Raw genomic sequence first — 9563 nt, 5'->3', positions numbered from 1 at the left:
GTCGAGTCTGGTTGTGTAATTTTGATTTGCTACACGGATGAGAAACTTTGAGTTGACGTGCAGAACAACATGCATGAGTTATTACAAATACAATCTTAAAAACCTTGCTTTATTCGTTCATTGACTCATTGACACATTTTTACAAATAATTCTACCAAAATAAAAGCATTTATTTGACAAAAAAATAGATTTAGAGAATATTACACATACTCTTCTTTAAAAACAAAAAATGTAGGAGTTCATTTTAAATGATCATTAATAAGATAAAACCCTGTACCTCTTCATTTTTTGTGTCTTGTCACTCATAATAAGGCCCATAATATAAAGAACTCGTAACAAGCAAAGCTGCGATACAAGAAAGCCATAAACTCATGCAAGAACATTAGGAATATTTGGATTGATCCTGTTTTCTGATACTAAAAATTTTATTTCATAGACTTGCATGAGAGATATGAAAGCTTTATTTGTATAACTCAAATCCAACTTAAGATATTTATAATAAAACTAAAAACCCCACAACACTGATAATTCTTTGGGACTTTTAAATACCTCTTTAGTTTTTAGTTTTAATTCACAAATGTATTTTCTTTCTTAAATTGTTATTTTCTTCCCTGAATACGTAATTACGGTTATAAACAGTAGATGTCACCATCACCACCCAGATCAATCTAAGATTTATTTTTGTACCACTCAAACTCGTAGGTGGTTTCATTTATATTGATGTGTAAGAGAAGATAGGAAGACACAATGTATGCACAGTAATGTTTTTATCCATCGTGCACAGTTGGTATGTATGTTTTCATTAGCCTTTGAAAGATTGGCTCACCTTTACGGGTGTGATAAGAAGATGAATCCCAAAAGGTGCAGATTTATTCAGATCATGCTGATTGTATGATGATTCTGACGCCAACCTGACACCCTGATAACACTGATATAGACACATATGAGTATGACAGACATAAACAATGTTACAAAAAGGCACAGAAATGTATAAGAGAGGTGTGTTTTTAGTATTCTGCGTGCATCAGTACAGCACGGCAGGAGTTTTTCATGGTTCAGCTGCAGCACGGTAAAACACACTCCACCCTGTTTGTGAAGGTTTTACAGAACAGAGCGTTTTTGGCTCAAGATGGGTCCAGGATTGAGTGCTCGCTGGCATTTCCAGCCCACAAATAGTGACTTCACCACAAACAACAATGAACACAAGTGTTTTCACAGTAAAATTTTAATTAGTTTGAGAGCGGTTGAGATTTTTGAACAGAATGAGCTTCTGTGTAAAATACTGCAGGACCTCTGGCCAACTCAACAAAATAAAACAACACTGGACTCGAGTCATGTTGGACTTGAATCAATAAAGTACGGCTAACTTCCAAAATTATTTGCTGCGGGCACTCAGTCTGACTCAGATTATAAACAGTAGCCCATTGATTTACTTGCAGGGGGATAGAAATGTGAGTATATAATCATATAGGCCTCATACTTAAGGACAGTTTTTTTACCCAAAATAAGTACGTGGGTTATATATATATATATAATTTTCTCTTGACTGCCACTTCAAAACCAACATTTTAAGTTTGACATGAGCTGTTTACAAGAGAGGCTTGCAGGAGAAGCACAGGATGCAAATACTTAAACAAAACATGATGGTATAATGTGACGCAACAGCGCCACCAGCCCGTCTGCTCCCTCTGTGTGGTCAGAAAAGGTACTGCAGCCGTTTTTTCTTTTTCCAACTTTGACTGTTGCCATGGTGACGAGCACCACGCCGGAGATGGGGAAACGCAAAAATAATCTGACGGCTAATTAATCTGAGAGCACTCACACTGTTAACTACACACCGCTGGCTGTTCAGATTTAATTCGTGTTCCTGTTGACAGTAGATTAAACAATATATTTAAAAACAAAAACAAAAACAGTCCCTGCGAAATAATAATAATAATAAAAAAAATGGGATTAGGAAGGAGGGTGGGATATTTTAACCTTTATGCATGTTTTCCTCTGTGAAAATAGGCCTAAAGCAAATTTAAAAATATATATATTAATAGACATAAACAGCACAAAGAAGAAGCTTTAATGGACTTATTTTAAATTCCCACAAGTGGTTCAGTCTGATTTGACAGATTTTTTTTTTACCTACACTCTCACAAACAACAGCAAACTATTCCCCAGCAGCAGGCTTCAAAACACAGGTACCTGTGTGTGTGACTGTCCGCACAGGTGATCTGTGTGAACCTGGAAGTGTCTCGCCTCCCTCTACCCGGGCATGTGTGTGATCTGGAGTGCAGCGTTAGGCCCTTTTGGCTCCGATTTCCAACTCCAGTCCGCCCGCCTCAGCCCTGCGCAGTCAACCGTCAGCAGCGCCACTGGGTGCAGGGATATCCCGATGAAAGGGGAGACTGTTTCGGGGTAAGTGTGACAGCTGTACCGGTGAACTCCGCTCCGTGTTTGCATCGCGTTTATCAGCCGCCTCTTTGTGTGCTGTTGGCCCACGTAAAAAAAAAAAAAAAGCTGCAGACGGAACAGTTCTGCTTCGGCTTGTTTGGTGACAGAGACTGGCCGGAGGCCCGGTGACCCACATTCTTATCTAATGCTGCATGTTAGCTAGCTAGCTAGCTCCGGCTAAAAGTGGGTTGACATACATACAGTACATTGTTGCGGACGAGTTGAACGGCTCGCTAACATTACGTTATAAAGTCGCCAGCCAGCGGGGGAAAGTCGGCTGTCTGATGCGAAACGGATGCAGGTGCCTTGGCGGTGTGTGTCATATGTCGCAGTAAGTGTGGCAAACTATAAATCTGTTGTTTTGTGGCTGTAATTGACGTTAGCATGCAAGCTAGGTGGCGTTAGCCTTCTAGCAATCACTGCCCGCTGTGCCGGCCGGCTTCACCGGCAGCGGGGAGATGGACGGACAGATAGGTGTGTGTACCTACGTTTGTCACTTCGAGACTGACTTTAGTTCAGGTGATTTCACGTACTTGACAACCGTATACATCTCACCGTCACAGTCTTACCCACATACACTGCTTCTTTTTTAACATGTATGTCTGTTTACTCCCGGTGTTAATTAACAGATCTGTGGCAGCTGCGTTTCTCTCCGGTCTTATTTTTTTTCTCTGCATGTTCATTTTCTGCTGCTCACTGATAACAGATATGAACCTGTCTCACTTTGTCTGTTCAAACTGTCCACAACTGTCTTGGACCTCGATCATACCTGTTTCTAGATGACAGGAGGTAGACGATGAGTGATGCATGTCATGTTTTGTATTTGTTTCATTTTGGTTTCACATGTCATCAGAAAAAGGGGACAGGATCTTGTGTGTTTTGCAGTAATGGGATGTTTTTCTCAGTAATTATTTGACACTGACAGACTTAAATGGGCATATTGGATCTCTGAGTCAGATTCATGTTTCATAGCTTGGACTACAGCTCAGATATTATGTGTTTTTTTTCCTAATTCAGCCTAATTGCATACATGAACTTCATTCGTACTATGAGTAAATGAAAGCAAGTATTTTAAAAGAATATCGCTTTAATAATTAAACGCCTTTAATCAGATTTTATCACAGTTCGCTGTGATATGTGGCAATAAAGTTTGAATATGATGTTGAATGGAGCTGTTTGACGTCCTCTGTAGTTTAATGTTTGAATGGTTTCATTCATTTTAAAGACTGGTAACATCCTTTCAGTGTCATTTGACGATAGAGTTGGGTTATACATTAGTATTTATCAGCACAGGTGTATAAATAATTGCCTATTATGTCAATAAAAACATTTTTACTATTAATTACATATTGTCTATAGACCATTTTCACTGTCTGCCGTGAAAAGTGTCTATTCCGAGGTGATTGTAAAAAAGAAAAACAACCACAATCAGAGTTATACCTTCAAAGAGGCCATTGGTAATTATTAATGCCTCACAGGTATGTTTAAACACCACAGAGATTTTGTAATTAAGTTTGACGATGGAGTTGTTGAAGCTGTTACTGGAGCACAAAAAAATACTTCATCTTTTTTGTTGCTGGCTGCAGGCGAAGGAGAGGCGAGTCTATCAAGTCCGTGCTTTCTTTGCTTTGGGAGATCGTTGCTATCCGACATGCTTGGCATCCTTTACACATTGCTGCACATTCATGAAGTTTCTTCACCTGCTTTTACATTTTATTCATCCAATTTATGCGTGTAATGTACAATGCACTGTGGTTATGAAAGAAATATAGCGTGCGAACTCGGCAGCAGAGCACTGGCAAGTTTGTTTTTTTCAGAAAGAAGTTGGGGTGGGACTGACGACACTATCAGATAAGGCAGATTACATTATTACGTGCTGCGCCTAATAATGTAATTACTATACGCCTGTCCTGTCAGGCTTTTCTGTTACAAAGGAGTGTTGTGATTCAGATGCAATATTTTCCTGCTTTGGGTTAATACGGGCACCTTGAATCATTCAGTAGGCTGCTAAGAAGTGTATTTACTCCTGGCACTGTACTGTATATATCCCCAGTTAGTGCTGATGATCAGCAGATTAGAGCGCCCCAAACTGATTAGAGACCTGTTAATGAATGCTGAGGTTTGGGACTTGCTGTAGTCTGTATTACAGTTTCTATGTTTTGCTCCTGCAGCTGAGGTGGAGTAAGAAGTTGTAAAAAGTCGAGGCCTTGAGCAGAGAGCAGTGGCTTTACAACTGTTCATTGAAAAGTGTCTCAAGGATGAGTTGTACGGCGTCATAACCTCAGGGTTATCGCCCTCCTGACATCAGTGAGAAATTTCCCATGCTACACCAAACACAAAGTGGTGCACAAATCGAGGAGTAGCAGCAGCTTTCATGCTTCACAACTGTTAGAAATAGTGTTGTCTAACATATATAACTTATTTTATTAGTCAAGGCCAACCATGTGTTTGCTACCATCTGATATCATGAGGATAAAGACTTGACTAAGCTTGTTGACATGGTCTTCGTCAGAGGTTACCCTGACTTTACTGTCATCTGGAGTGTTTTTCAGTTTAATCCCTGTCACTTATTATTGAAAAGTTCAGGTATAGTAGAGCTTTTTAGTATAGTTTAATAAATAATCTTTTTATTATGGATACAAATAACTAACAATAGTTGTAGTTGTAGTGTGTGTGAATATTTCAAACATATAGTCTTAAAAATAATTACAAATAAGTAATTGTTAGTACATGAAAATGACATTAACATTGCAACCTTGTAATAAAAAAGAAGAAAAATGAAAAATAAAAGTAGACTTATTAAAAAAACTAAACAGAAAAGGGAGCAGATGGGAAGGATGAAGTGGTCGGGGTGAAGGTCTTAAGTAATCTATAAAAGAAAAAATTGAGCAGCGCTGTCTTTCGCTGAGTATTTAGACAAAACATCTCTAAGGCAAGGCAGGTTTATTTGTGTAGCACATTTCAGACACAAGGCAACTCAACTCAAGTGCAAAGCCACAAAGAAATAGGTGGTGCCTTAGGAGTTTTCCTTACAAGTAAAACACAATGTCCTGCCAAAGCTACATCTTTTTTTTTTTTTTTTTTATCAAATCCCAGAACTTCGATCATAAAATAACCACTCCAGAATTTATGTAGCGTGGGACAAAACAAAAACACATGGCTCCGGTTACGAGGGGAAACAGAGGGGTTTGTACTTGTATTGAAGACCTGACAGATGACGGGTCGCACACTCGAGGTTGTCACTAACCCTTTAATGTTAAATATCATCGTTAAAAAAAAGGTTAAGTAGTCACGGTACCTCCGTGTTTGTTATGGCTTTGTGTAAAATATCAGGGTAACTACATTTAGCTTTCACTTCTTTTAATGTGACTGGCTGCAGATTTAGGAGAGGGCATGTGACTTTGTCTTGACTGACAGCCATTTAATATGCTGACTTCACGAGTAGAGCCTTGTTATGGCTACAGGCTGACGTTTCCCGCTGACGGCCCCGCAGCAGATAAATTGGTGACACCAATATTTGGTCTGCAGTCTGCGTCACATGCAGTAATTATTGTTGTGTGTTGAAATATATTTCCTGTTGAAATCAATGTTTTTTTTGCTGTTAGCCTGCTGAAGCAGACGGCTGTGTCATACGTTCCTGCTTGTCTTTTAACACTGTTGCAGTAAATGATCTAATAAGGGAGAATATAATTAGCTTTTACCCAAAAGGCCTTTGATAGGCACCACTAACACACCTCCAGATCCACTGACACCACTGACCATGTTCATTGTAATGACGGAATATGTTATCTTTTGCAGCTGAATGACCATTTTATGTGTTTTTAATGGGTTTTTGAGCAACAACAGAGTTTAATGGCAAAAGTGTTGATGAGATGGAATAATACAAGCATTATCCTCAAAATCTGTCTACGAGGGATATCGGACAGATATTTTCTAATTCAGTATTTTACCATAAATGAACTAATGCTATATGAACCGCTAAAATTGAGTTTTTTCTTTAGTTGCTATCCTGAAAACACAACATCCAGTGACAGCAACATCCGCTGCAGAAAAATCCTTTTGCTACACAGGATTGTTTGTGTCAGATTGACCTTTCTCTGACAGCTGAGAGGATTCTTCCTCTCCTAGACTCCAGTCGGATTCACGGAGTTTGCCAGCAATCATTTCTTTCCACTTTATCACCAACCGAGCCGTCAAAATAATGTTCCGTTACTTGACAAATGACACACGTCTTTGGAGGTTGTCTCAGAGAAGGCAGTGACGATGCAGTAATGCTAGCTGATGAGGCGCAGTGGGAGACTTGTTTGAGAGATGAACTTTTGAACTCGTTAAAGTGGGTTACTGATTCAATGGCTGGATACAACGGCCACAACACAAGCACAACAACCTGTGTTTGTGGGTAAGAGTCCAGGTTACTTTATTACAATGTTATTGTCATTCAAGTGAAATAAATCTGAATGCACTGGATGTGTGTGACCTTTAAATTTTCATGAGACGACGACAGTAACACTTACTCAGTGTTTTTTCTAAAAGCAGTAGTTGTTTCCTGTAAAGATGGAACAAAGTTGACCTACATTGAGATCAGATGCAATCAAAAACTGTCTTAGAATTACACTATCAGATTTTACTATGATCAAACAGAAATGGGTCAAGTCTATTGGGTTTTCCCTCAAAAGTGATGAGGAGAGAGGTACAACAGCGTCATCAAGCTCCTCAGTACTTAGACTAGACATTAACAGGTTCATTTGACTTTTTTGGAACTGATACAAAAGATATGATGTTGTGTTTGTTGTCATTCAAAGGACCATTATGACTGACCTAACTGCTATGAGGGACAAGTAACTTGCCCACATTTGGCGGACCCTGCCACCTTTCTAGCATCAAACAGTGTTCTGGGGACCTTTCAGTTTGTTTATTCAGTTATGGAAAAACTGTTTTTTAAAAAAAAAATTTATTAAGTTTGTGTTATTGTCTCAATAATATTGAAAATATAAAAATAATGAGAAATTTGTCACCAAATCTACACAGTGCCCCTTTAATTCATAAGATAGGCAGCTGGTATCTGTTGATTTAGTGATTACAATTTGATGCGAATCAAAATCCGGATCTAGCAGAATTAAGCATGTTATATTTTATATGGGATTAGGCTGGATTGGATTAAAAGGGACTATTGGGCCTTGGTGGAGGTATACACTCTACATTCTTCTGCTTCATTTCTTACCACTGAGGAGAGCATGATTGACTTATAAATACTGTAACTGCTATTCAAGTTCTTAATTTGTAGAAAACACTGTGAGTTTTTCTGTGTTGTCCATGTGGATACACTACCTACAGTATGTTTTAAGGTTATAGCAGGACTCCTTCAATAATTGTTATTGTAGATCGAGGTCAGTATGTTATCATCAGTAGGATACTGGCGCCTTTTTATGATACCAAGTATGATTAACTCCTTTATCGTGACAGGGGTTATTAAGTATCCTAGTTGTGGTGTTCAAACACACACTCGTATGCATACACGCTACCTACGCACCACATTTTTTACAATAATTACACAAAGAAGTACAAAGTAGCAAGTTGAATTGCTGCACCTCTTGGAGCAGATGCTTATGTTTACGTTGCAGAGAAGTAGACCCCCTTCTCAGCTGATGGCCCAGGGCTCGGGTTGTGAATGAATCCAAGAGACACTCGTGTGTTTCTGTGTGTGTTTCTGTGTGTGTTTCTGTGTGTGTGTGTGTGTGTGTGTTCAGAGCTGCTCTCTTATTTCTGCAGTGCTGTGGGAGGCTCACGATGACCCAGATGTTTTAGTTCTGTTCAGTTGTGAGTTTCTTAGATCTCAGCCGCTCATTTGTTTTCTCTTGCTGTTCAACAGGTGAAGATTTCAGACGGGGGTTTACTACAGACTCATCCATCAGGACGTGAGGGCAGTTACTTAATTAACCATCACTCAAAGACAAAAGGTAAGACATCTTGGCGGCAGTGGACTGTGTTAGGATCAGTCAGGTGGACAGTGTTGGATAATTAAGGCTAGCCAAGACCAGCTGTCACAGAGGCATTATTCATCCATGTTTCAGTCTATTTTTGATCTGCAGGCTGTCGTAGTTTCTCCTGAATATAATGCATATGGAATAGAGATGGTGTTGACTGAGTCACCAGAGTGTTTCACAACACTTTTCGGATAACGGATGGTTATAAAATAATATTCTGCAACTTATTTGCTGATACTCTTAATTAGCTCCCATTGCTATTATTCCCGTGCCTTTGCCAGCTGTGGGTTTATGCCTGCGTGTGTTTGTTAGCTTGCTTGTGTTTATCTACGTCCCAAGGTTGATCAACAATATATAATTTCTCAATTAAACCATAGTCTACCCAAATCTTAATGTAAACCAAACATCACTTTTCCATAATAATTCCATAATAATCCATAATTCGCCTCTTATTAACCTTTCAGCATCCCAAATTAGGCGTAAACTATGGATTGAACTCTCTCTTGAGTATGATGTTAATGATAATATCTATCTTGTTTTAGTATATTCACCCAAAGGGCTGATTCATCCAAGTATGTTGTAGTAAGAGGTGCAGTTATTTGTATTTGATTTTAGCGCCTTTTGGACACATAAGGTCGCTGGTGTCATGTTAAAAGAAAACTTTATCAATTTAGCTTTGCACTCCTATAACATGCTGTGGACATTAAAAGGATCAAACAGGTGAAGTGGATTACACTGATCATCTCGTTACAATGCAATGTTCTGCTAACCTTGGGTCCTGGCAATAATGTGGATGCCACTTGACGTACACCACCCACCCAAGCACCATGACAGACCAAATACACCCCATCATGAGGCGGCTGTGGCTCAGGGGTAGAGCCAGCGTCTTGTTAACGGAAGGTCGCTGGTTCGATTCCCCTGGTCTGACTGTCGAAGTGCCCTTGGGCAAGATACTGAACCCCAAACTGCTCCTGATGTGCTGGTCGGCACCTTGCATGGCAGCCACCGCCATCATTGTATGTATGAACTATGAATTACTCTGAGTCGCTTTGGACAAATGCTAAATGCCCTAAATGTAAATGTAAATCATGGCAAGAGTACTTCTGGAAGGCTGTGGCCCCTCAAGCAGGACAATGT

The 9563-nt window shown here is 39.4% G+C and overlaps 1 protein-coding gene across 3 annotated transcripts in view; it reads left to right on the top strand.

The window, feature by feature from the left end:
- The first annotated feature begins 1726 nt into the window (after positions 1-1726).
- clocka (clock circadian regulator a) overlaps positions 1727-9563 on the top strand; it is a 30873-nt gene continuing 23036 nt past the window's right edge. Inside the window, exons 1-2 of one of the 3 annotated variants that reach the window (XM_084356056.1) lie at positions 1727-2406; positions 8312-8399. The gene's annotated coding sequence lies outside the window, so the exon portion shown is untranslated. Of the gene's footprint in view, positions 2407-2530; positions 2774-8311; positions 8400-9563 lie in introns of those variants that run through there. The other 2 variants (XM_084356058.1, XM_084356057.1) reach the window with 2 other exon arrangements.

This window comes from Pagrus pagrus (genome assembly GCF_965226575.1).
Source record: "Pagrus pagrus genome assembly, chromosome: 6".
Classification (NCBI taxonomy): Eukaryota; Metazoa; Chordata; class Actinopteri; order Spariformes; family Sparidae; genus Pagrus; species Pagrus pagrus.
This window is presented reverse-complemented; position numbering and strand designations above follow the sequence as displayed.